The sequence below is a fragment of the Bubalus kerabau genome, chromosome 11 (assembly GCF_029407905.1).
Source record: "Bubalus kerabau isolate K-KA32 ecotype Philippines breed swamp buffalo chromosome 11, PCC_UOA_SB_1v2, whole genome shotgun sequence".
Classification (NCBI taxonomy): Eukaryota; Metazoa; Chordata; class Mammalia; order Artiodactyla; family Bovidae; genus Bubalus; species Bubalus kerabau.
In genome coordinates, this window is record NC_073634.1 from 66562581 (window position 1) to 66590072 (window position 27492).

Here is a 27492-nt window from a genome sequence, read left to right on the forward strand (position 1 = left end):
GATACAATTGCATTATAATAACCCAAAACTCAAGCTACATGCTCATATCCTATGGTACATTTTATGTGATTAAAATCCATCACGCAGCATCAAATGGCACTGTCATTGTTGTTCGGTCGCTCAGTTGTGTCCGACTCTTTGCAACCCCATGAACTGCAACACATCAGACTTACCTGTCCTTCAGTATCTTCCGAAGTTTGCAAATGCCATTAATAGTAATCATAATGAAATGTTAGTTGACACCGACCTGACGTGCCAAGGACACTGTGCCTTCATGTGTCCTCTTGAAACCCCACAGCAGTTATCTAAAACAGGGCCTGTGAGGATCCACCCTTTACCGGTGGGGAGACTGCCACCCAGAGAATGGAGAACCCAGCCTATGAAGCCACAGAGCAGCAGAACCAAAAGAGTGGTCTGACTCTGGAGCATACAGCTCTCAACCCCTGGGCGCACTGCCAAACCTCACCCAGTCAGCAGCCACAGCAGAGCTGCCCTTTATGCACTAACCCAACAGTGGCAGGGCACCCTGGAGAGGCAAAGAGAACATCTATCAAGGCGGTCCTGGGCCTTCCACCACGACACATGGGGAGGAGGTTGTGTAGCACATAGCATTTCAAAGACCGGGTGAGCAGCTGTCCTCCCAGCAAAGATCAGAAGCACCCACGATATTCAATTCTCAGCCCGGCTAGTTCAGCAACCCAGGACTGAACCCTCCCCTGGTGTCTTGCCCCAGCCTACACCAGTGATGGGTAGATAACCAACCAATGCTTGTGCGGAATGGAGCAACGCATCCATGGGCTGGTCTGGGTGGTGCTGAGAGACACCCTATGGTTAAACACTCGGAGCTCAAGTCGCACAGTCCTGCTCTCCCTGCCCCATCGATTTCTAGCTGAGTTCTTGGACAACTTATTTCATCTTTCTAAACTGCATTTTCTCCATCTGTAAAATGGAGAGACAATGGCACCTACTCTGGGGTATCTTAAAGTCTGTGATGCCAATTACGTGTACGTGTAATAAAGAGCATCACACCAGAGTAAGCACTTAATAAATGCTGCTGCTGCTGTTAAGTCGCTTCAGTCGTGTCCAACTCTGTGCGACCTCATAGACGGCAGCCCACCAGGCTCCCCCGTCCCCGGGATTCTCCAGGCAAGAACACTGGAGTGGGTTGCCATTTCCTTCTCCAATGCATGAAAGTGAAAAGTGAAAGTGAAGTCGCTCAGTCGTGTCCAACTCCTAGTGACCCCATGGACTTCAGCCCACCAGGCTCCTCCGTCCATGGGATTTTCCAGGCAAGAGTACTGGAGTGGGGGTGCCATTGCCTTCTCTGTAATAATAAATGCTAGTTCTCAGCAAAGGTTCAGTATACGACAGGCAGTGCGGACCGAAGATGTAAGAATCACAGAGTACCTTGGGGCAGGGTTCTCCTCCCCACTCCACTGGTTAGCACCGGTGCCCAAGCAGAGAAATTCGACTGTGTCATATCCTTTGGCAAATGATAACTATACAATCCATCAGGTTCTTCCTGGACCTCTGAAGTCAACCTGAAACTCCTCCCTGTAACAGGGAATTACTTGGGGCTTTCAAACACCAGTGGAATTTCCCCCTTTTCTCTTGAAAGGCCATCCTGACATTAGGAGGTTGGCTGTGGTTCCGTACTTCTCAAAGCAGGGGTTTCCTAAGCTTCACATCTACTTCGCGTTTTCCCAAGATACGTTACATTTGAATAACCACTCTAAAGGTGGTAGGGAGTGGGGGAGTGTTACAGACCTGGGGACTGGTCTAAAATAGTGGCTTCCCAGGCCCATCTGGAGGGTTCCTGGGCTGGCAGCTACTGGAGCCTGAACTGGGGGCAGAGGAACAACCTAAACAAGAGAATGAAATGAAAAAACAAGCCCCCTGGACCTCACCACGCCTTACAGGTCCCAAGATGACAGAGAGGAAGAGCTGTGAATTTGGGGGAAAAAAAAAAAAGGCTTCTTCCCAGAAGCCTAAGGAGAAAAAAGTCAGTGAGGAGGGGTGCTTTTGAAAGGATTTTTAAAAATCCCTGCTGCTGCTTATTAAGCTGTTAACACTCTACCTGGAAGAAGGGTGTCTCACCCACAGCCCTGAGCGGTCTTAGGTTAGGGCTGGTCACCCCTCAGCCAGGCCACCAGGGAGAGGAGCTTCTGGGGCTTCACCTCGAAGCCCCACCTGGCAGCTGACCTCACAGCACCATCCTATAGATTGTAATGTGAGCCCCACATGTGATTGAAGTTTTTCTAGCAGTCACGTTAAAAAAGCAATGAAACCGTGGCAAAACTCATTATTAGAAAATAGAGATGACATAATCCAGTATATCTAAAATATTTTCGTTTCGACACTCATCAGGATGAAAGAATTACCAACGAGGTATTTTACATTTTTTTTCTTGGTGCTAAGGCTTCAAAATCCAATGTGTATTTTACACTCACAGCCCGGTTGGGTTCACACCAGCTCTGTTTCAAGTGCACAGCAGCCCAGGTGGACAGCAGCTAAGCCAGTGCGGGTCTAGAGCAGTGGGGCTGTTCCCGATCTGGTCACCGGAATTGCCAAGGGGGAGGGGGCGGCGCCTGGTGCAAAACATGACACCCCAACCCCACCTGGGAAGGGCTCAGCGAAAGGCCCTGGCTGTCCTCCAAGTTCTGCTGCGGCGCAAGGCGCCACCCACACGGCCTGGTCCCCATGGCCTCTTCCCTCTGAAAGAGTTATACAAGGCTTCCATTTAAAATAGACCCACCAGTGGCTAGCTTGGGACTGGTAAGCACAAAAAACTGGAGACCAAAGACAGTTTCCCAGAGGTGGACTCACTGGGCCGAGGAGTAAGGTGCCCAGGCCTACTGAACCAAGCTGGTCTAATTTGTCTACTGGGTCTGAGCTTGGCCCCAAGCTTCAACGTGACTCTTCTCTTTTTCTTTGAGTAGTCATGAACACCGTGTATACCTCATCTGTGAAAGGAAGAAGAAAGGTGGAAGATGATGCAAGAATACATTATGGTCCTCTGAGGGGTACATTCAACACTTCAAGGGGGCAGAGATATTTCTAGAGCTATTATTCTGCAGTGGATATACAGCAGGGGATTTAATATCTGTTTGTTTTTTAAATTTATTTATTTGGCTGTGCCGGGTCTCAGTTGGGATGTTAGTTGTGACATGTAGGATCTAGTTCCCTGACCAGGGATTGAACCTGGGCCCCTAGCATTGGGAGCATAGTGTTAGTGAGTGGACCACCAGGGAAATCCCAGCAAGGCATTTAAATGTCCTCAGACAGGGCTCTATGCAGCTGTCATTGTATCTCCTGAGGACCCTGGCCAGAAAGAGGCCACCTTTAACTTGGTGGAGGTGCGCTGACCATGCCCATCAACATCCCCTGCAGGTTCCACCATCACCTGGGCTTCCAGAGCACGGGGCTAAGCTTTTCTGGTTTAGCCTTACTTGCTGGGAAGCCTAAATCGAGATCCTTCAAAGGAAAAGCCTGACACACCGGGTATGGAAAAGTTCTCTTATCATTTGGAGAAAATAATTTAGGGCTGGGTAGATAAACATGTACAGGAAATACTTCTATAGAGGTCTTGATCCTCTGAAGATTAATAACCCACAGAACTGGAGACCAGCCTCAAACTCGGAGGAAATAGGCAAGTTATAAAAACAGGAAGAACGGGAAGTTTATTTTTGGATGAATATTTGTTCTAGTGAAGCTCTCGATCCTGACAAAAACCTTGATCTGCAGGTCATTTGCTGTGGTGGAGCAGCTGCAGCGTGTGTTTCCACAAGCTGTCCCACCAGAGATTTCCGGGTCTTTCTGGAAAGGGCCTCGCCCCACTCCTGCAAAACATCTGCCTCGCTGCCACCACTCAGGGCCTCTTTCCTCCCACATTCCTGCTAGAAAGCCTGGCCATCGCCACCAGACCCCTCTGCTTCTGTCCCGAGGGCTCAAAGCTGGCCCATCTCCCCCCAGGCGTTCCAGACGTTCTGCCACGTCTGTTGCTGTGTGATATGATCAGCCTTCCTCCACGACTGCCAGCCCGCCTGGCCCCACCAGCCTCTCCGTTTCTCAGTCTATAACCCCTGTCACCATACCTTCCGTGGTTCCTGGTTGCTTTGAGAAGAAAAGCCAAATCTCTTCCAGTTTGATAAGACAGAGCTCTACACAGTCTGGTCCAGCCCATCTTTACAGCCCTAACTCTCTATGCAGGCCTGGCTATGTAATTTGCGGGACCCTTGAAAATGGAAATTAATTTGTAGGGCCCTTTGTTCGAAAATTATTAAGGATTTTACAATGGCAAGAGCAGAGCATTAAATTGTGGTGGGGACCTTGTAAGCTGAAGTGCCATGCGATGGCAATGGCTGCACATCCATGAGGCAGGCCCCCACCAACCCGCCTCCCTCAGACCCCCCCCAGCAGGCAGTGGGCACGGCCACCACTAAGAACCCTTTTCACCCTCCTCAGCCTCAGTGACCAGCATCCCTCCCCTCCATCCTCTCAGGTAACCGGTTCAGAGGCCCCTTCCACTGGTTCACGGTATGGTTTAATCTACCTGTCTCTCCTTCACATCTGAGTTAGGCCAAGAGTCCCAGGGCTCCACGTTCATTGCTTAGCCATTTCTGCGCCCTTCCCTCCCACCTTTCCAGAACAAAACTTGGTACACACATTAGAAAAGAAAGTGAAGTGGCTCGGTTGTGTCCGACTCTCTGTGACCCCATGGACTGTGTAGCCTGACACACTCCTCTGCCCATGGGATTTTCCAGGCAAGAATACTGGAGTGGGTTGCCATTTCCTTCTCCAGGGGATCTTCCTGACCCAGGAATCGAACCTGGGTCTCCTGCACTGCAGGCAGACTCTTTACCATCTGAGCCACCAGAGAAGCTAGGTCTCTACAAATTTCTACTGAATAGCCACTAGGAATACTGCCCTCTGCCTCTAACAGCCAATTACAGAGCCTCCTATGACCTTGCCAAGTGACCTGTTAAAGGAATAATTTTTTTTAAAATTCCCTCAAGATTTGCTTTTCCATAAGAGATGCCCAGGTTCTCCAGAGAAATAATCACACGAGTTTTGAGGATGTCTGAACAGGAACTTCCATTAACCACCATTATGAAACCTACTGGCTGGACACCAAGGCTGCACACACTGACTTTGGCAGTGGCTTCACAAGTGGCCCAGCTGGCACAGAGACAGAAATCTCACCACCCTGCTGGCTGCAGCCAGCTCTGGGGGGGTGGGGGGTGGGGTGGGGTTGGGGGGGGGTAGGAATGGAAGAGGGACAGGAAACAGGAGAGCCAGCATACCCTCCCACCTCTCAAGGGGAGAGGGAGCCATGTTTAATTTAATGCACCCTATGAACTATGAATGGGAAGTTAAGTTCAAGACAAGAAACTTGGGTTCTCACCTAAAAGCTTGAAATGGTTTCTCGTTTCCATTAACATGATGAACTTCTCAAGGAAAATGCTTATGGGCCCTTAAGTTCCTTTTGAGTGAAGAAGCAGAATGAGATAAGGAGCAGAAAAGAGGGACAATGATCACCACTACCCCTTAAAGGTTGACCCAATATTTTATTCTTTAACGAAGAAAAATATTGGAAATCCCAAACAGCTTTCTACATATTCAGGCGAGGTAGATTTTTCCAGCAATTGTCATCTGATCATTCTTATGGGAGACGGTGAGGCCGAGGAAGGGAAGGATATTATATCAGAAAGCACAGGTATTAACTATATGTGCCCTCTGGTATTAAAAGATCTTCAAGGAACCTCCTCTCCCAATAAGTCACTCAGTAAGAATAATCATAGTAACAGCAGCAGCTATGATTGATGAGCAGGTTAAACATGGGGTGAGGGCTGGACCAGTTGTTCTCAGTCACATCTCTCCTGGCATTGAGATCATCTATACTTTCCTCATTTATTGGTTCCCCTGTTTATTGTGCAGCTCCCTCTTAAGAATCGAAGGTTACCTCTGATTACCCAAGACCCAGCACTGTGCTGCCAGCCCAGTAAGGTCTTAACATCATCATGGATTTATCAAGAGGATATCTCCGTCCTTACAGTCTGGTTCCCAGTTTAGAGAGAAATCAAGGCTCATGGTGTGTGTCTAAGGAAGGACATTGCAGGTTTTGACTCTTTGGATGTCACTCTGTGGGTGTTGAGCACTTCGTTGTTTCAGAAGTTTCAGGCCTCCCATCTTTTACAACAGCCCCTCAAGAGCCCCGCTTTCCCTGCCATGCAAACATTTCCCACTGTTGGCTCTTTAAGAGGTACATTTTTTTTTTAACCTGAAGCTGATTTCAATATTAAAGAAAAATAACTTGATTGTGAAGTATTCAGCAAATACTCTGAATATCTAAAACCCCTATATGTGGAATCTAGAAAAATGATATAGATGAACTTATTTGCAAAAAGAGAGACCCAGATATAGAGAACAAACTTAGGGATATTACAGGGGTAAGGTGGAGTGGGATGAATTGGGAGACTGGGACTGACATATATACACTACTATATACAAAATAGATAACAAGAACCTCCTGTATAGCACACAGAACTATACTCAAGGCTCTGTGATGACCTAAATGGGAAGGAAATCTAAAAAAGAGGGGATGTATGTTTATGTATAGCTGATTCACTTTGTTGCACAGCAGAAACACAACACTGTAAAGCAACTATACTCAATAAATTAAAAAAAAAAAAAAAAAAACAATAAAATAAAGCCTCTAAGTGGGGTCTGGGGGGCCCTCCACTGTGATGGGGTAATTTTGTGGGGGAGTATCCTAAAAGGGTTAGGGTTAGTTCTGTGGGGGGGGGGGGGTTATGTGGTCATTCATTGCTGGTTTCCCCAGCTGTCAGTAAAGAATGCAGGAGATGGAAGTTACAAATGGCTACCAGAACAGTCTCCTCCTTAGTCTGTGCTCCAGCCTCTTGGCTGTACTTTTTGTGTTAAGGAATATAGACACCATTCTCCAGCTATGACCAGGGAAAAAGCAGTGGGAACTCCCTCCATTAGAGGCTTCTGAGTTTTTTATCTAATAATTTATAACCTTCATCAATTATTTTTCACACAAAATGATGGCAAGCATACTTAGTTCTCAGTTTACTGAACGGACAGTATCAGCTAAATATACTCAATTCTGATATGAGTGAGTGAAAAATAATGCAAAAATTGCAAATATACTGGGTAAGTGCTTCCAAATTATATTTGAAATAAATAGGACTTAAGCTGGAAAGGTTGGGTAATACTGCACATGTAAACTCCAGAGTGAAGATACAATAGCATTTAGTTAACCAAAATTAGAAATATTAAAGTAATGAGCCCTATGAAACACAGACTGCAGAGTTGTTTTCAATTCAGGATCTGTCTAGACTAAAACACTGGGCTGGAGGAAGCACAAGCTGGAATCAAGATTGCCGGGAGAAATATCAATAACCTCAGATACGCAGATGACACCACCCTTATGGCAGAAAGTGAAGAAAAACTAAAGAGCCTCTTGATGAAAGTAAAAGTGGAGAGTGAAAAAGTTGGCTTAAAGCTCAACATTCAGAAAACAAAGATCATGGCATCCGGTCCCATCACTTCATGGGAAATAGATGGGGAAACAGTGGAAACAGTGTCAGACTTTATTTTTCTGGGTTCCAAAATCTCTGCAGATGGTGATTGCAGCCATGAAATTAAAAGACACTTACTCCTTGGAAGGAAAGTATGAGCAACCTAGGCAGCATATTGAAAAGCAGAGACTTTACTTTGTCAACAAAGGTCCGTCTAGTCAAGGCTATGGTTTTTCCAGTGGTCATGTATGGATGTGAGAGTTGGACTATAAAGAAAGCTGAGTGCAGAAGAATTGATGCTTTTGAACTGTGATGTTGGAGAAGACACTTGAGAGTTCCTTGGACTGCAAGGAGATCCAACCAGTCCATCCTAAAGGAGATCAGTCCTGTGTGTTCATTGGAAGGACTGATATTGAAGCTGAAACTCCAATACTTTGGCCACCTGATGTGAAGAGCTGACTCATTTGAAAAGACCCTGATGCTGGGAAAGACTGAGGGCAGGAGGAGAAGGGGACAACAGAGGATGAGATGATTGGATGGCATCTCCAACTCGATGGACATGGGTTTGGGTAGACTCTGGGAGTTGGTGATGGACAGGGAGGCCTGGTGTGCTGCAGTTCATGGGGTTGCAAAGAGTCGGACACGACTGAGCAACTGAACTGATACTGATTAACTAAAAATGCAAATTTTAACCTAAACATATAAGTTTAGGTAAAAAGGGAATCTACAAACACTGAAAAACTAGGGAGACCAAACATCTAAAAGCCACCCTGAGTTAGCAATCAGGCTGGTGTCAAGGCCAAGGTTAGTGCATTAGCCAGCCTTACCCAGGAGCTGTGTGCAGGCCCGTGTATTTTAACACAGTGTTTTTGGAGGGGAGAGGTTTAACCTGAGTCAATCCAGAGCATACCAAACTGAATCTGAGCCCTTGAGGCAAGGATCTCCCATTAGGGGTAGGGCCAGAAACATTATCAGTGCCGACAAAAGGTGGGTGAGGTAATGCCAGCCCAGGGCGCCTTGAGGGCGGGCCGCACCATCCCCACCCCTGCCTCCCATCCGTTCTGGGAGGTGCTCAGATTAGCCAAGGTCCTGGCCACGGGCTTGTGACTCCATTTCTGGAGACTTCTCAGTGAGGACCTTCATGAACAGCTCTGCAGTCTACCTTGGTGAGGGTGTCTGGGAGGGCCTAGTGTCCCTCACTGGGGGGTTTATCATGTGCTCTTAGGGGCTGTTATCAGTGGCACAGGAAGTCCCTCAGTTTCCTCTGCAGACTCTACCAGCACAGACAAGGGGTCAAAACGAGGGTGGAGGGAGAGGATGGTGAGAAAGCAATTTTCCCCTTACATACACACAGTCTCTCCTGGTGTGTCCTTGGTTATTTCCTAGGTCCCCAAAACAAAACCAAACTCTTGAGCATGTGGTCCAATATTACAAATTTCTGTACTTTTATCATGTATTGAGAATATGTTATTATAAATTTAATCCTATGATCTTCCTCAGTCTAGCGCCCAGCCCATGCTCCCCCACTGTGTCCCTGGCTGAGAGGTAAACTGCTATCCTGAGCAACCACACAAGCCACCAATTCAACCAGTGTTCACAAGCAGTGCAGGCCAATCGTCTAGGGATCTGCCTCTGGTGGGGGAGGGGGACACGAGACCCCACATTTCTAACAGCTCCTCAGGGATGCTGGCCCTGTGGAGCGAGCTGTGGGCACCAGCATCTGGCCATCCTGACTGGCCCAGCTGTTTCTTCGCTCTGCCTTCTCAGGCCCCTGTCCCTCTTTCCTCTGATGGGTGAAAAGGCCCTCTGCCTCAGAGCTGTGCCCCAGCGTCAGGAATTCACCTGGCAACTCTCCCTTCTTCTTGCCCCAGCAGATGCCTCATCCCCCTTCCAGGGGCAGCAATACAAAGATAGATTAGTCTTTTTTTTTTTTAAAGGGAACATCTTGCCTTGGGAAGCACAGTCTTTCCCTTGAAACTTAAAAGATTCTGAAGACACCCTACTTTTACAATTAAGAATAATTCTGCTATTTTATTTCCCTCTTACCTCCTAAAAGTGTGTTAAGGGGCAGGAGGGAGACTCATACTTTGAACTTTTGGGAAGGAAGAGGACAAGGAAACACGTAGATTTTTTGAAAACATTAACACAGGGTTCAACTTCAAACTTTGTTTTAGCCTAAACACCTCAGTCTCCATAAGTATCTAAAACGTTGTCAAATAACAGATTTCTAGATTTGAAAGCAAAACAAATCCCTCCCCATCAACAAACACCTAAAAAGAAATGGAGATTTTGTGTTTCTGCCGCAGGGATGAGGAATACCAGTGCCCTCTCACTGTTCAATTAATGTGACAAAACAAACAATTATCAAGAAACTTTGGCAGGGTTCTCAGCAAGGTACAAGTTCAGACAATGGCTGAAGGCATTTCTTTTAGGTACAGAAATGGAGCTGCTCAAACTTGAATGAGGGTTAAGAAGCTATCAGCTATGCACAGATTTTGAAGGAGCTGGAACTTCTGCAGGGGCAAAACTGCATAAGTTTAACAAAATGTAGTACATGTTTAATATCTGGAAAGTAAAGCAAGTTTGTTGAAATATTTTAAGCAAAAAAGATATATACTACCTGTGATCCACCACCTAGAGAACACTACTGCTGACAAAGCAACCTGCAATCACGAGTCTTAGTTGGACAAAGCCAGGTATCCTGATACACTGGGGCTTCCCTGGTGACTCAGTGGTTAAGAATCCAACTGCCAAAGCAGGAGATGGGGGCTCAATCCTTGGGTCAGGAAGCTCCCCTGGAGAAGAAAATGGCAACCCACTCTAGTATTCTTGCCTGGAGAATTCCATGGATAGAGGAGCCTGGGGGGCTATAGTCCAGGGGGTTACAAAGAGTCGGATACGACTGAGTAACTTGCACACACATGTCTGATGGTCTGGGGAGAGGAACCAAAATCACCTTCAGAGAGAATGACTGGTGAGCCAGACTTAACGAAAAAAAAAAAAGGAAAAGGAGAAGTGTTTCCTGAAATAACCAAAGCTGCACCTGGACCCAGCCCTTCACCACAAGATCATGCAGCAAAACTGAAAGAACGCTATCTCCAGAGGTCACTGACTCTGCTATGGAAATCCCCACCCGAGTCTCCGGATGGGGGGAAGGTGTTTCCTCTGCTGGAGGTCAGTGGCAGTCCTGGCCATGGCAGGGGCTGGAGAGAAGCAGCGCTAACATGATCTAACATGGCCAATACAGTGGCCTGTGGAGGGCAGCAATGACTTAATTGTCAAGAGGGGCAGTAAAGGGCTGGAATGGGGGGACACCTGTAGAGATGCACGGGTTCTACAACCCTGACTCTGAGTTCACATCCAGACTCTGTCAAAAACTGTGGGGACTGTGGGCAAATTACTCCCTGTCTCTGTAAAAGAAGGTGGAGCACTGAAGAACTGATGCTTTTGAACAGTGGTGCCGGAGAAGAGTCCTGACAGTCCCTTGGACTGCAAGATCAACCCAGTCAATCCTAAAGGAAATCAACCCTGAACATTCACTGGAAGGACTGAAGCTGAAGCTCCAATACTTTGGCCACCTGATGGGAAGAGCTGACTCATTGGAAAAGACTCTGATGCTGGGAAAGACTGAAGGCAAAAGGAGAAGAGGGTGGCAGAGAATGAGATGGTTGGATGGCATCAAAAACTCAACCAATATGAATTTGAGCAAACTCTAGGAGATGATGAAAGACAGGGAAGCCTGGCGTGTGTAGTCCATGGGGTCGCAAAGAGTCGGACACGACTTAGTGACTGAAGACAAACAAATGCCTTTGCAAAGGGGGATGTGACAACAGAAATTATTTGAATAAAGATGAACTTAGTGATATATATCACCAAGCTTCTTTCCAGAAAGGGTACACTAAATTCTACTTCCAGCAGCAGTGTATGAAAAATGCACCCTCACTAAAGCCATACCAGTATTAATATTTTTCTATATGATAATTAATAACAATTGAAAGGGCTATAGTTTCGTTTGCATTACTTTATCAGTTGGGGAATAACTGCTATAAAACTGCTACTATGTTTCCACTGCATTACTTTAGTAATGTGTTGGGATGACTATTTTGTTCCATGTTTAACCAACTTTATTGTTCTCTTTTAGCCAGTTAGCTTAGCATTTTTTAAAATATTAAGTTGTCTATTTTTCTACTGGTTTTCTTAGTGTCTCTTTTTGTAATTTCCTGAATTCTTCAGAGTTTATATTAATTCTATATATCACAAGCAAGGCAATTTTTTTGCTTTTTATGTCTGTTAAATTGTCTTGTGATATCACACAAACCAAAGTTTGGAGATGTATCACTGAGTTTCTGTGTAATTTCTTCCAATACTTCTATTTGTGGGCAATCATTCTTCCCTTAAAGATGAGTTAAACATCTACCTATGAGTTCTTCTAGTTTACTATTTTAAGGTTTTCATTTTTTAAATATTTACTTCTTAGTTTTGAGATAAAATGTGAGGTGAGGCTCTACGTTCTAAGGAAATCATAAAACCCATGGTACAATGGAGTTATGTTGAAATGGGGAAATTGTTAAGAAATTACAGCCACAGGATCAAAATGGGATTTACATGGGACCTACTCTCAGTAATGAATTAGCTCATTAAAAAACTGTATTTGACAATAAATAGGATTAATCAGAACATGCCAGGGACACTCAGTCCTCCTCCTTCCCAGCCCTGTGCTTCCTCAGTGTGGTCTGGATTGTTGGGAGCTGAAGGAAAAGGCTGAGGGATAAAAGCAGAGGGCAGCACAATGAGATGGTGGATGATCCATCAGGCCCTTCCGATCCCAGAACTCAAAGGATGAAAGATGCTACCTTCATTAAATAGTAGAAAATAAGGAACCATGAGGAGCCAGTTAGGAGTTTAAAACCGATTTCTCCTTTGCCTCCTTCTCAAAAGGCAAAAGATCACGGAACTAGCTGCTGCTGCTAAGTTGCTTCAGTCGTGTCTGACTCTGTGCGACCCCATAGACGGCAGCCCACCAGACTCCCCCGTCCCTGGGATTCTCCAGGCAAGAACACTGGAGTGGGTTGCCATTTCCTTCTCCAATGCATGAAAGTGAAAAGTCAAAGTGAGTCGCTCGGTCGTGTCCGACTCTTAGAGACCCCATGGACTGCAGCCTACCAGGCTCCTCTGTCCATGGCATTTTCCAGGCAAGAGTACTGGAGTGGGGTGCCATTGCCTTCTCCACAGAACTAGCTATTAACTAGCTATTTTTCTTATACAAAGTTATTGGTACAGAGATCAAAACAATGTAGCATCATGTTATCCAAAATAACACTGAGGACAGCATTCAGCCACCTCTTAGCTGCCTGCACAGAGATGCAGTACTGTTGCGGGGAGCACACTACGTGGGCAATGGTCACCTCTCCCCAACCTGCCCCTCCACCCGGGCCTCCAACCCCAAATCCAGAGCTGGAGACTACAGTTTTACTAAATACCTGTTTGTTGAACAATCATAGTTTTTGCCTTTGTGATAAGCATAATAAAGGGATTTACCAGATATAAGAGAGACTTTGATGTCTCTTGGTCTGTGGCCCCCTTCTCCAAACAACCACCTCAAATATCCTCTCATACTGGGGAGCATATGGACTAGTCTTTTTGAAGAAGTCATTCATTCATTCAACAACTGTCATTGCCAATTGACAGGCTACTCCTGATAAAGGGAGAAGAAAGCCATGGTGCAGTCAGAAAGATCTGGGTTCCAGACTTCAGCTCCCGCACTTACCAGCTGGGGATCTTCGTAAACTACAAAATTTATGAACCTGGGCGCCTCCTCTCTAAAATGGGCTTAAAACCACACAAGTAAAGGTTGCTGTGAGGGCTACTTAAGGAGGTGGGAGAAGTACCCAGGCAAGAAAACTGTAAAATGAAAATCAATAGTGACTGTTACCTGTGGGGGCTGTGGGGTTGGGGGGTTTGGGGGAGGGCAGGGTGGGAAAAGCTTTCCCTGTGTCATATGCATCTGTGGACAAGACGTCTCCTCAGATGTAAATTTTTTAAAGTCCAGCAAATAATTTAAATTCTCATTTCCTCCCAGGTAGCTAATCTGCTAAAAATAGACCAACCACAGCTCAACAACTAAACAATTACACATCATTAGGTTCGGAAAGATGAGTCCGCAGATGAATCCCGGCTTTTAACATTCACAGGCGTCTGGCAAAGTGCGCTGCTTTTAGAGGTGGGTCACGGTTGGGAGGTGGCTGCTGGCGCCCTGCACAGGCTTCTCTGTTGGGAAGCCGCTGTGAATGGACATGAACAGGGCTTAATGGACCTTCTGTTTTAAAGCAGCCTCAATAAACCCCTGAGCTGAGGACTACCTTTGAGCCAAATCTGACGGCGGAACACACACTATCTGAAGACTGGTTTCTTACCAGTATGTTTCATAGACACTCATCAAACCCTCACCTGACTCACTTGAACCTGACGAGAGAAGCGCACTCCCCTGCAGTTTACTGAATGCCCGTGGGAGTGGGGCTCCTCCCTCTGTGCCGTCTGTCCATTTCTGATACTGGGCTTGCCAGGAGCCCTGAGCTGTCTGGCTTATTACCTCCTGGCACATCAAGCCCAGTTCTGACCACAGTGAGACTCAAAGAAGGTGGAAGGGATAGTCCTTTTATATGAATTAAAAAAATATTTTTAAACCACTACGTTTTCATATGATGCTACTTCCATGTCTTATTTTAGGTAACTTTATGCCAATCCAAGTGATGTTTATTTTCTAAACGAGGAAAATGAGACTGCTTCAGGTTGGTGTTGACTCTAGCCACAAGGGGTCCAGAGATGGCTGGTGACCAAGACTTGCCACATCTTTCAACTTCCCTCTATCACCAGATCCTCCTAAGGGGTCCAGCCCACTGGCCGCTCATCCACGTGTTCCTCCTCAACTTCCTTAATTTCATCCTAGGTTTTTGTCCAACTTGGGATCTAAGTATCCAGTGTTGCCCCATCTGCGGCCCCATTCCTGGCCCCTCCAAGCTCTTCTCTCACCAACTTTAATCCTCCACAGATTTCATCGATCACTCATCCCAGCCCAACCATCCCTCAAGGACACTCCCCAGTTTTCCTCCAACAACTGCATCCCTAAGACAGAAGTTGGAAACCTCTGCCACTGGACTCACCCCATCCTTAGCTGCCACCCTAAGTGTTCCATGTTGGCGCTTCCTGTCCTCCCAGCCGGTCCTTACCACCATCTCTCATAGGCTCCCACAGGGGTCTGGCTGATCTCTCTGCCTCTGACCTCAAGTCCATCTTGCACATCACTCCCAATTCCACTTGAAGCAAGTCATTTAGCCTCGCTAAACTTTCAGTTTCCCCACTGGTAGTAGGGGGCATGGATAACACCATCGTAAAGGGCTGTTATGAGGTTGCGAGACATTAAAGGTTGTCAGGCACCTGGTGTCAAACTCAAATGTCTCTGCCTTACAGTCCTGCAGCAATCCCTTCACACCTTGTGAAAAACCATCCATGGCTCCCTATGGCTTACAGAGGAGTGAGTTCCGCATTCAAGGTGTTTTCTTCCATCTGCCCCAAACCACTGTTTTTAAACCTTACCTTTCAAACTAGTCCTTTTCGCCTCAAATGTCTTGGCCAATACCTGCTCTGTCTTAAGAGGCCAATGGTTTGAGATTTGGAATCAGACTGTCTTGGGTTCAAATTTCCATTCTAAACACTTACGAGCTTCCTTGGGCAAATTACTGAAGTGCTCCAGGGCTTAGGTTTTTGGTTTTTTAAAAATATTTACTTATCTATTTATTTACTTGGATGCTCCAGGTCTTGGTTGCGTCACACTCAATCTTCAGTCTTCGCTGCAGTATACGGGACCTTCAGCTGTAGCATGAGGGACCCTTAGTTGGTTCATGTGAACTCTTGGTTGTGGCACATGGGCTCTAGTTCCCTGACCAGGTATAGAACCTGGGCCCTCTACACCGGGAGTATGAAGTCTTAGCCACTGGACCACCAGGGAAGTCCCTTGGCTTTAGTTTGTTCACAGGAAAGAAGCTGCTCTGAGGATTACATGGGATAACAAAGGTGAGGCCTCAGTCAAGCGCCTGGAGTGCAGGGAGCACTCAGTAAGCACTGACTACTCTTCTTACGAGTCCTATCCATCCTCTTGCTCTGCAATCTGAACATGTGTTAAATACTTTGACCTACAACACCTCTTTCTCTGCACAGCTAAGCCTGTCCTGCAAGGCTCAACCCAGATGTGACCTTCTCCATGAGGGGTTTACCTGAAACCCACCCATCTAATTTCCTTCCCCTTCTGAAAACCTACAGCAAGTAGCCTTACTCTTGGGCCCTTCACGGTGAAAGCTCCTGAGTGTCTGCCCCACTGTAAGATGCCCTGGACTTGGCTGACGACATTTACGGACAGGCCCCACGCCTGATTCATCTTTGTGTTCGCCACACAGTCCTGCGTAGGGCAGAACGTTGGTAAATATTTGCTGAGCGAAAGAACAAATTTTTGGAGGAAAGGCAAGAGAGAGTTCCAAGCTTTGAAGACTAAGGACCCAGCACCATGGTGTAACTGAGCAACAGGACAGAGATGAATTTGTCCCGGGACACACCGGAGAAGTAAAGAAAGTTTTATTCCAAAGGAGCACTGAAGCCAAACTACACAAAGTAAAATGAAGTCAGCCTCCTCCTGTCTACTGCAAGTGAAGCCTGGCTGCCCCTACCAGAGCCAAGAGTGGCCGCCATTTTAAACAAATAAGTCATGCTGCCTCTAGGCACAAACAGCCCTCCAGGCTTCAATCCTGAGGGGAGGGGACTTATATATCCTGTGCTTGAAAAACTAGATCTTGGATCCCAAGAGGCTATTCTAAACTTCTACCAGGCATGTCTGCTTAGCAGTTCACTCCTTAAAAGCCTGTGCTGGTAACAAGTACAGCTGCATTCTTAATCACTTACACCCCACAACCAACTAAAGATAGCTTGAGGAGGTCTGCCATATGCCAAATTCTTCTTTTAAATAAGAACACAAGAACCGTTCATGCAAGAAAAATTCAGTCATGGCCGTAAGAAAAGGGAAAGACTTGGCTTTTCTTTGTTTTGAATGAAATACTGACAGAGAAAAATTTTGATATAGAAACAGATGCTCATTATATCCTGACCCTCCATTCGCCAGACTTATGTGATCAACACGGCCTGGCCTATGAGACCCTCACCCCAGCATGGATGGAAACCCTGAAGATGACCCAGGCCGGCCAGAAGTCAGCCAACAGCAATACCAAGTAATAGACCCAGGCCTCGTAGCCACCCTCTTGAACAAATAAGATACATTAACTCTTCTTCTTGGCAACTGGCATAGGTGGTTTAGGACATCTTTCTTTTCCTTTTTATCCAAATCCTACCAATCTATCAAGGCAAAATTGAATCCCCTTCTCTTCTGTGAAGCTTCTCTCAAGTGCCTAAAACCAAGGTAAAAGTCTGACATAGAGGGGTGGGATGGGACGGGAGGTGGGAAAGAGGGTCAAGAGGGAGGAGACATTTGTAAACCTATGGCTGATTCGTGTCAACGTTTGGCAGAAACCAACACAAAACTGTAAAGCAATTATCCTTCAGTTAAAAATAAATAAATTTTTAAAAAAGAGATAAATCTCCCCTTTCTCCCATCAAATTTCTACAATGTTTTTGGCACTTTTTTGACCTTTGTTCACAATACAAGGTAACGTAATTATATTTAATTCAGACTCTGACCTTTCTAACCAGACTGCCAGCTTCTTGAGGATGGGACTCTTAGTTAGACTTCTTCAGACATGGCACTTCCTCCAAAGCATGTGATAGGGTTATCTGCAGCCTCAGAGGATATACAGGTACAAACACTTTTCCAGTGAAACCACTGATGCACAGCCCTTCTGCCATCAATTTTAGTGATTATCCACTGACTTTCTCAGGCTTAGCTCTCTTACATCACCTTCCACAATTTCACTCCTCACTCCTCCTTAAATAGTATATGACATTTTAATTAAATCAAGATTTGGAGGTACAGTGGTATGATTATTGGCTTCAATGGTGGCTCAGATGGTAAAGAATCTGCCTGCAAAGCAGCAGACCTGGGTTTGATCTGTGGGTTGGGAAGATCCCCTGAGAAGGAAATGGCAAACTCCAGTATTCTTGCCTGGAGAAATCCTTGGACAGAGGAGCCTGGGAGGCCCCAAGCCATGGGGGTCACAGAGTCAGACATGACTGACACTTTTACTTTAGTATGATTATATAAATATTTGAAGTGGACCTTGTAAAATGTGATGGTTATGTTTTCTTTCTTATAAGCTTTGTTTTATTCCTACATTAAAAACGGGCCTTCTTTTAAAATGGTTGCTTACTTTTCAGTGTATCGATTACTATTTTATCTACACCCTGGGCCAGAGCTGAAAAACGTGCTCTCAATAGGATCAAAAGCATTTCTGCTCAAAGTGCCACCCCTTCTGGGACCATCCATCCTGCACCACGCCCTCTAGACTGGCTGCATGGCTGCAGCTTCTTTCCTCTATTTCTGTTCTGTGCTGGATTTCTGGATTGTGTGGTGTTCTCTTTCTTTCTCCCAAGCCCTGATGGAATGGTCTTTCACTCCCAGTTTTTGGTTCAGGACTGCATTGGAACCCTAGCCTTTAGAATTCTGTAGCAGAAACTGCCATCTATCCCACCCCCAACTTTGCACCACCCACCCAGCAGGCAGTCTGCTTTCAGCTTTCTCTGCTAAGCCAGCATTCACACACTGGCATTTCATCTTGCAAGATTTGGTTGCTATCTCTCTGGGAGGTTTCTGGGTTCATACTGTTTTCATTCCTCACTGTCATTTTATTAGGGTTTTGGGAAGAAGCAGATATATAAATACATACACTTGTTAGTTTACTATGTTTAACCAGAAGTCAAGGACTGAATGTTTACAAACAGAATTACAAGGTCAGTCACCATGTATTATACCATTTTTTCTTTTCCCTTCTAGCATCAAGTACAAAGATTCATAAGTAGTGGGAGCTCAAGAAGTATTTGCCAGTAGTGGTGGGTCAATAATTTAATTAAATCAATGCTGACATTTAGACCACTCACTGATTATAAATGGTAAAGCAATCAGGATATTAAAACATAAATATGCATTCATTTTCTTAGGTAACGCTAAAGGTACATGTAGCAACTTGACCACTACTACGAGCACCTTGGAGAAGGCAATGGCACCCGACTCCTGTATTCTTGCCTGGAAAATCCCATGGATGGAGGAGCCTGGTAGGCTGCAGTCCCTGAGGTTGCTAAGAGTCGGACACGACTGAGCGACTTCACTTTGACTTTTCACTTTCATGCACTGGAGAAGGAAATGGCAACCCACTCCAGTGTTCTTGCCTGGAGAATCCCAGGGACGGGGGAGCCTGGTGGGCTGCCGTCTATGGGGTCGCACAGAGTTGGACACGACTGAAGTGACTTAGCAGCAGCTGTAAAGAATCTGCCTGCCAAGCAGGAGATGCAGGTTCAATCCCTATGTCAGCAAGATCGCCTGGAGAAGGAAATGGCAACCCACTCCAGTGTTCTTGCCTGGAGAATCCCAGGGACGGGGGAGCCTGGTGGGCTGCCGTCTATGGGGTCACACAGAGTTGGACACAACTGAAGTGACTTAGCAGCAGCAGTAGCAGCAGGAGTACCTCACCTTCCAACATGGTAAAAAGACTTCTTTGCAATACAACAAAGCAAAAAAATCTTTAAGAATAATATGTCTATTTTGTTATTTGGGGGCTTCCCTGGTAACCCAGCTGGTAAAGAATCTGCCTGCAATGCAGGAGACCCCAGTTTGATTCCTGGGTTGGGAAGATCCACTGGAGAAGGGATAGGCTACCCACTCCAGTATTCTTGGGCTTCCCTGGTGGTTCAGCTGGTAAAGAATCTGCCTGCAGTGTGGAATTGCAGAATTCCATGGACTATTCCATGGGGTCACAGAGTCCGACAGACTGAGTGACTTTCCCTTTTGTTATTTTACTTTTTGCCCAAACAGTCATGAATAAATACCAACTGTTGGCAGAACGCCAAAGTTCTTTGCGTTCAAGATAAAGTCATTCATTAATTTAACAACTACTTAAGATTCTACTGTACTGAAATTCAGGTACTTTCTAGGTGACACTAGTATACTCGAGAGAAGACAAATGTGGTTCCTGCGCATGTACAGGCAGACTGACCATGAACATATAAATCAATAGACAGTGGTACCTCCTACCCAGATTTAAAGTTGGACTACTGAGTGAATGGTGTGTCATTTGTCAGTGACAGGGAGAAGGGGGTGAATGGGCTGCCCAGCTCCAGGAGAGTGGAAGGTCTGTTTTGGACATTTAAATTTAGATGTATCTTAGACATCCATGTAGCGATACCGACACAAATCTGGAGCTCTGGGAATCGCCAGCCTGGAGGAATCAACCTGAGTCATCTGTACACAGAATAGTACATAAAGCCATTAGACGAAATGGCACCTGGGGGTGGGGGCGCATTCCGGCACCTAAGGAGATGAAGCCTTAGTAATAAACACATAGTAATTCCCATCAGAGTTCACTACGCAATCACAGCATCTTAAGACAAAGTAGATGTTAAGTGTACACCTATATGAGTGCCTGAATTACAGCAATGTAATTCCACAAAGCAGCTGCATCTGAAGTTATTAAGATCAACAGGCAAGGTATAGGTATGCAAAAAAATCATAATTAAGGTTTTTACTTTGCAAGACGGCAGAAAATTTGTGCCAGTATTAACCAAAAAAGGGTTAGAGGCTGATGAGCACATTTGGTCAAAGTGAGAAACAGAAATGAATCTACCATGTTTGGGGCATTTTATACCTCTGCCAAAGAATTTATTGGCACAATCCTTACTTTTAACTAACACTGAACCAACTAGCATTTGATTTACATCCAAAATCCCAAATACATCCCCAGAAGCCAAATATAAAGCATCAGACTTCACTCAAGGTCCACAGTGAATCCTGAAACGTCCAAGTTTCAAGAAGCAGCTATACTTGGCAGTACTGTTTGTCATGTACAAACCAAACAATGGCCCTCCTAAGGAAACAACTATTTCCAGAAAGGATAAAGTATAGGAGGAGGCTTCCATGGTAGCTTAGAGTAAAGACTCTGCCTGCAATGCAGGAGACCCAGGTTCCATCCCTGGGTCAGGAAGATCCCCAGGAGAAGGAATACTCACTCCAGTATTCTTGCCTAGAAATTTTCATGGACAGAGGAGCCTGGCTACTCAAAATTTGGTCCAAAGCGCAGCCTGCAGCAGTATCAGGAAAACTTCACACATCATTGACTGGAGACATATATGGCTTTTGCTACTAGAACATTATTGTACATGTCTTTTGCTACAGGAACGTTATTGATCGGAGATACAATTAACATCACTGTGGAAAGCTGTTAGAGCTTAAAACTGATCAAGGGTTTATTATACAACTTATGATTGTTGTTATCATTCACATTTTGCGCCATTAGATTTTTGTTCCAACCTTGTGTATAGTGTATATTATAAATGAAAGTATAATACTGTAAAATTTTCAAGTGACACATTACAAAATTTCTCATTTCTACAAGAGCCCTCCTTTGTCCTTTCTACAAGGACAAAGATCACCTTGTCCGCTATCAGGTAAAATAAAAGAATATATTTTAAAGGAAGTAATACCCACAGGACTTAAAAAAAAAAGCTGCCAGAAAGCACAATCTGCTCTTCCGGGGGAAAGCACACAGTATACTTGTAATAGATGTTCTGTTCCCTGCACAGAGATGCCTGCTATACTGCCTATCACGCTCTCACGAATTATTACAATGCTTTAGTAAGATATACACAACGTTTCAAATAAATACATTACATGCAAAAAAAGTTGTTGATATTCAAACAGGGGTGCTTCAATATTCACTTACAAAACAAATCACCGGCCCTAGGCATTAGTTTCTGCAAAATCCCCCAGTCAACATCAGAAATACAGGCTTGCAGCCTGCTGAATTGGAACTTGTAGCTCAACAAGATCCCCCCACCAGGTGACTCACATCCTACTTTCATGCCCTGGTCTAAAAGGCCTGGACCTCAAGGCACTTGCTCGCACTATGCTGGTCAGACCAGTAATTAGGTGAATATGATATTTAAACACTTTATTCCAGAAGCAGCAGCACTGTCAGTTTGAAAAAAAAAGGTACATTCATGCTCATTATATTCCCCTTTAAGAGTTCTAAGGATTGTGTGTAAGCAGGCAACCACGTAAAATAAAGTTAAAAGCTGTAACCACATATACTCACAAAGTTAACCACATATATTAAATATATTAATGAATTACAGGGGAACTAAGTAAGCACAAGTATATACAACATATCTTTAACCAAACCAAGTTGTTTCAAAAGTTTGTCTCTTATTGGACAGCTGAACAGTCTCAGTAAAGACAGTTTTCTTGGGGATTTTTCTCAAGGAGCACGTATAATCTAACATTAGATGCTCATTCCTACTGGATCTCATTCATTCATTTGGCAGATCTTGCTTAACCAGGCACTAAATGCAGCAACAAACAAAACAGGCAAACTGCCCACTGTCCTCCTGGAACTAAACCCTAGGGTACACAGATAAGAGTGGACCTGGGGTCTCTGGAATTGGAGAGTCAACAATCCCCTCCACCACACACACAAGTCTGGGACACAAGATCTAGGAGAAGCCACTGAGCAGCAAAGAGTACAAGTGCAGGTCTACAAAACTTCGAGTTCAGTTCAGTTCAGTCGCTCAGGCGTGTCCGACTGAGACTCCATGAATCGCAGCACGCCAGGCCTCCCTGTCCATCACCAACCCCTGGAGTTCACCCAAACTCATGTCCATCGAGTCGGTGATGCCATCCAGCCAACTCATCGTCTGTCGTCCCCTTCTCCTCCTGCCCCCAATCCCTTCCAGCATCAGGGTCTTTTCCAATGAGTCAACTCTTCCCATGAGGTGGCCAAAGTACTGGAGTTTCAGCTTCAGCACTGGTTTCTTGCAAATGCAGGCATGACAGTCATCCCACGTACAGGTCCCCAACTTGGACATCAGCCTTTTCCTTCTGCCAAACAAATCTCTCCTTCCCTCCCCAACAACTGGCCTGGAAACCTTTCTTGGTTTCATTCCCCACTTCCCTCCCATCTTTGGTGCAGTATTTACACAATGTTATAAATATGATTAGCAATGATGGGGATGACAATGGCAGCTTGCTAACGTTTACCACGCATTTTCTTCCGTGCCAGGTGATCTATTGATATTTAACTGTACCTCCATCAGCCCACTTTCCAGAAGAGGAAATTAAGGCTCAGAGTTTATGCAATTGCTCTAGGTCACCTGACTAACAAATGGCCGAATCAGGACTCAAACTGCCTTCTTACAGCACGTCTCAGTTCGGTGGAGGCAAGTACAGAATTGACATAAAAATATTGATAGAGAAAGCTGTTTCTCAGGGAGTTACTGAAATATCCTTCTCATCTTTCCTTTTATCACTAAAATAGCAGTTAACAAGGGCCAGTGCTGTCGATTCCCGTTTTCCTTCTTGCTTAGTTCTTTTCTTCTGACTCGAAAGTATTTCGAGCTAAAATGTTAAAAAATGATTCTTTTTTCCTTTATCATGAATTCGTTACAAATACAAAGTAACTGTGAATGATTGTCCAAAGGAGCAGGATGAAAACTCCCCCACCCAATTAAGTCCAATACACACACCTGAACTTAATGGGCCTTCAACACCCCCAGAAGATTAATCAGCACCCGTTGGGCTCTGCTGAACACAAAGGCGATTTTGTGGGAGGAATGCTGGGAGCAATCCTCTTTTCTGTGATTACACCTCGTTTTATAACAATGTTCAGACATTTGGTTTGAGCAAGTATAGTAATTACATTTCTCACTTTGAACTAATTTAAGCAGCTACATCTGAGCTCCTCCACAAGTCCTCACACTCATTGGCCCTCCTCCTCCTACCCGGATCCCGCCTGTCTGAGAAGACCTCTTTGCCCAGGGACCGTCCTCACTTTCTTGCAGGGGCTTTTTGTGCTTCAAAACTAATTCTGCAAGCTGACCCCTACAATGGGCAGCAACCCCCCAAATACACACACACCCTTTCTTCCTGGCACTCATTTGGATGATCCCCGTGGGGACAGAAAGCCACCAAGCCGCCCAGACTTCCCTGCCATCCCACTGTGTCACCTGGGGCTCCACTTCCTAGGAGGCTTAGTGTCCCCATCTGTTAAATGGCACTTCCGGCCTAGATGTTGTTGATGGACACTCTTTGGAGCTCCTGATGCTACCCCGAGGTTGGAAGAGCAACAGCCCAGAGGTGGATGCCAGCCCTTCGGAGCCCAGGCAAAACGCCCGGAGCCACAAACACCATCCCAGAGGCAGTAAATCCCTCAGCTTGTGCCCCACAGAGAAAACATGAGAAAGTACGCTTCCTAATCCTGCTCACCCAAAGCTCCACCCACACACTTTGCAGTCCTTCAACCTCCTTAGAATTCACTCTCCATGGAGGTCAAGATTAATCAAAATGTTCAAAATGCAGTAAGCAACACCAGTGTCCACCCCCTCCTCCTCCCCTAAATCGAAGAGCCTAGTTTTGCAAAGTGAAACCCACATTTTTATCTGTGCACCCACTCTTGTCTCAAAGATGTCAAAGAGCTTTTAGAGAGGCCGTGACGATGGGACGGGCTAAGTGGTCGTGGAAACCAAGTCCACCACTACACCCTCTGTGAACCACACCTGAAATGTCCTGACTTTTTATCTCTGGGGAGGGTCTTTTCTATTGAGGTCAGGGGCAGATGGCAACAGACTTCAGGGTGTGTTTTTATTTCCCTTTCCTTCTGCTTGACAAACCAGCCCTCTGGGCTGCAGGTGTGACAGGTCAGAAATAGTTAACATCAAGTTCTCCTTTGCTGGGAGCGAACCTGTTCCACCAGAATGGCCAGATAAAGGGAGCCGCCACTTCCTTAGAGATAAGATCGCTGTTCTGCACTCAGACCTGAGTGAGGCAGGGCGGGCCACCAGCCACTAGCCCGCCCACCGCTCAAGCGGGCTTCTGCTTCAAGTCACTGGACACTACCTGGGGCAGTGGAAAGTTGAATCTCTTTCTTAAATGGGGCATTCAGCAACTTAATTCATGGTTAACTGTCCCACAATGCAGCCTCTGACCTCACAGCTAATGTTAACAATGAAAAACTCCCAAATCACAATGACTTCTTAACAACAAATGGCTCCCCCTCGCCGTGTGTGCCTGCTGCACACTCGAGTCTGTGTGGTGGGGAGGTGGGCAATTAACATCTATGCCTGAATTCGAGGGAAACATTGTCTGCAGTGAAAACCCATCAAATGACAATCTTTAGAGACATTTAAATTCTCCTTGTCAAGTAAAGATTCAGTGAGAGGGGGTTTGATTGACCCTGAAGCTGTGTGGCCACAGATGCAGGAGAAAAGCTAGTAAAATCAAAGAGGTGGGTGCACGGCACACAAAGCTTCTCTCTGATCCAGGTTGAGTGAAGGGATGCTGCTTATTTCAAGTAATTTTATGCTGAATCTTTTTTAAAAAAAGATTTCTTGGCCATGCAGCGTGGCATGTGGGATCTTAGTTCTCTGACCAGGGATCGAACCCATGCCTGCTGCGTTGGAAGCACAGTCTTAAGCATGGGACCACCAGGGAAGTTTCCATGCTGAGTCCTGCTGTACAGAAGATTGTCACACACACCTGAACGCACGTGCTCTGCAAATCTAGATGTTGGTGTCTGTTTTGCTTAAATCAAAAGACCAACTTGAATTTGGATCCTGCTGTCCTTTTACCTGTGAAGACACTGTATTGGCTCAAGCTTCACCTGGGGAGCACAGGTAACTCCCCAGAACTCCAGTTCCAGAACAAGTCTCCCTTTGGCTGTTGGTAGTGTCTTAAATCTTAAAATACTACTACTAACACAAAACGGTGTGACGCCCCGGTTGTAATTTTACTCTCCAGAACGAACAATAAAAATATCAAAAGCTGGGCGAGGAAGCAGAGGACTAAAAGGGCAGGAAGAAAAAAAAAAGAATGTTATCAGAACGTTATGACATAGCCCACGTGTGGAGGGTAACTCCCCAGCATGCCATCACCCCAGGCCAGGCCTCTGTTCCTCCACTTTCCTCCTTCTTTCTCAGAGTCCCTTAGGGTATCTTACACCATCACAAATCCTTGGCAAAGTCTAGAATCTTGGTAGTCAATAAACCAAATGGGTGAGGGGCACTAGATCCCCCATGCGCACTCACTTGGCTTCGACAGGATTTACCTGTCTCTGTTTCAGCTCGAGAGAGTTCCTCACAAATCCAGTCTCTTGGGTCCCTTCTCCTGTCTCGCTGGGGCTGTTTATCAGACGGGCATGATCTGTCCCTTCTGTTTACACCTTGCGTGCGTGCTCAGTCGCCTCAATCGTGTCTGACTCTTTGCGACCCTTGGACTGTAACCCTGCCACATTCCTCTGTCCACGGGATTCTCCAGACAGGAATACTGGAGTGGGTTGCCATGTCCTCCTCCAGGGGATTTTCCTGACCCAGGGGTCGAACCCATATCTCTTATGTCTCCTGCATTGGCAGGCAGGGTTCTTTACCACTAGCACCACCGAGGAAGCCCATAAAAGGTATGTGTGCACATGTGCTGAGTCGCTTCAGTCGTGTCCGACTCTTTGCGACCCTATGACTGAGCCAGCCAGGCTCTTCTATCCAAAGGATTCTCCAGGTAAAAATATGGGAGTGGGTTGCCATGACCTCCTCCAGGGGATCTTCCCGACCTAGAGATTGAACCTGAATCTCCAACATTGGCAGGCAGACTGTTTACCACTGAACCACCTAGGAAGCGAACTGGTGGTAGAGCTGCAAATTGCTCAGCCAGCCCTAAAGTCCCCTTTCAAGGCTTTTGTGTACAAAATCCCAGTCTCCAGTCCCAGGAATCTGTCAGGTTTTCTGGAGTTTTCCTTCAGCCTATAAATACTGCCCCGATGCTGGCTTTCATCATAGCCCTCATCCTTTAATCCATACCCTCAGGAACAGCAGGAGACTCAAGTTTAATCCCTGGGTCAGGAAGATCCCCTGGAGAAGGAAGTGGCAAGCCACTTCAGTATCCTTGCCTGGGAAATCCCACGGACAGAGGAGCCTGGCGGGCTACAGTCCATGGAGTCACAAGAATCACACACGACTGAGTGACTAAACCACCACCAGGCAATTAACAGTGATTTCAACATCGTAGATGCCAATTACAGAGCACCTCTTCGTGGATTCTTAGGAACATACATCATCGGACTTAATACTTACAACAGCCTAGGAAAGGAGATATTATGGTTTCTCTTTTACTTGAGGTTTTGAATGGTTCAGGTGATTTACCCCTGGTCACATGGCTAATAAGTAACAGAGAGGAGGTGACATCAGGCCTGCCTCAGTCTAGAAGGACGTTGATACAAGGAGGCCCCTGGGGCTACTGAACACCTGGAATACAGCTGGTCCAAACGACGTGCTCTACAAGTGTAAAATATACACTGCCTTTCAAAGGTGTTGTATCCAAAATGCAAAATATCTCAATAACAATTTTTATTATTGATTACATACATATTGAAACAACTATTTAGACAGGTTGAGTTAAATAAATAAAATTTATTAAAATTAATCTCACCTATTTATTTTTTTTAAAACACACTGCTCCCAGACCATTTAATGTCACTTATGCAGTTCCTGAGGTATTTGCATTGGACAGCACTTGTCTAAATCCTCCAGTCTTTACAGAGAGGTCCTACTGCCTCCCTGCTTTCCTGCAGTAATGCAGCTCTTTAGTAATTTACATGTTGTACACTATTTTAAAAAGAACAGAGACTGTGGTGGTCCAGTGGCTAAGAGTCTGTGCTCCCAACGCAGAGGGCCTGAGTACAATCCCTGGTTAGGAAACCAGATC

The 27492-nt window shown here is 45.7% G+C and overlaps 1 protein-coding gene across 3 annotated transcripts in view; it reads right to left on the reverse strand.

Annotated features, from left to right (window-relative positions):
- SPRED2 (sprouty related EVH1 domain containing 2) overlaps nt 1-27492 on the reverse strand; it is a 124280-nt gene that overhangs the window by 76096 nt on the left and 20692 nt on the right. The window lies entirely within an intron of this gene.